Below are 1,232 nucleotides of genomic sequence, written 5' to 3'. Positions count from 1 at the left end.
TCCACGCAGAAGAAGGATTCTGAGGGGATTTCAATATATGAATCAATGCCATATTTAAATTTACAGATTTTTTGGTGGGAGGCGTGGGGGGGAGATGGGTTCAGCATCTCTTTTCGCTGCTGAAACCGACTTCTAAAGAAGTGCAAGAGAGGAGAACCCCCACGTCGATCTCTCTTCGTTTAAACTGGGAGGAACGGGGCAATCGACAGCATTTCGAGATGCTGAGCCCTGTGTGCACAACTCCTGCTTGCATCCCCCAGCCCTCAGCCCTCCTGCCACATCCCCCTCCCACACCCCTGTCCTACCTGAGCAGAGGATCAGGACCACGACCGCTGCGCCCCCCAGGCTTGGGCATTGCCTCATCCCCATCTTTGTGACCCCGGCAGCCTGGTGAGCACTGTTGGGGATGCAGTGTCAGCCAGGCGCTCCCCCCATTGCCCCCAGCTCCCTGCTGGCCCCAAGCCCCCACTGTCAGCATCACCCACCCCCACATCCCACCAGCAGCCCAGTGAGGTACCTCTACTTCCTGACCCACCTATCCAACAACCTGGATCTTTCCAATTCTTATCCCACTGCCTCACAGCCTTACCCTACCACCCTCCAACTGCCATCTGGGCACCTTTCAATGACCTGGAGCCCCTCTACCTGCCTTCTAACCCCATCCCCATCCCCATCCCATCCCATCCCATCCCATCCCATCCCATCCCATCCCATCCCATCCCCATCCCAAACCCATCCCAACCCCATCCCCACCGCCATCTCATCTCCATCCCATCCCCATCCCCATTCCCACCCCATCCCATCCCCATCCCCATCCCCATCTCCATCCCATCCCCATCCCCATCCCCACCCCATCCCATCCCATCCCCATCCCCATCCCATCCCCATCCCCATCTCCATCCCATCCCATCCCATCCCATCCCATCCCATCCCATCCCATCCCATCCCATCCCATCCCATCCCCATCCCCATCCCCATCCCCATCCCATCCCCATCCCATCCCATCCCATCCCATCCCATCCCATCCCATCCCAACCCCATCCCAACCCCATCCCCATCTCCATCTCATCTCCATCCCATCCCCACCCCCATCCCATCTCCATCACATCCCCATCCCCATCCCCATCCCATCCCCATCCCCATCCCCATCCCCATCTCCATCCCATCCCCATCCCATCCCATCTCCATCCCCATTCCCATCCCCATCCCATCCCCATCCCCATCCCCATCCC

This window comes from Tympanuchus pallidicinctus, unplaced genomic scaffold, assembly GCF_026119805.1.
Source record: "Tympanuchus pallidicinctus isolate F22 unplaced genomic scaffold, pur_lepc_1.0 scaffold36, whole genome shotgun sequence".
NCBI lineage: Eukaryota > Metazoa > Chordata > Aves > Galliformes > Phasianidae > Tympanuchus > Tympanuchus pallidicinctus.
The sequence above is the reverse complement of the archived record's forward strand: the minus strand, read 5'-3'. Positions refer to the sequence as shown.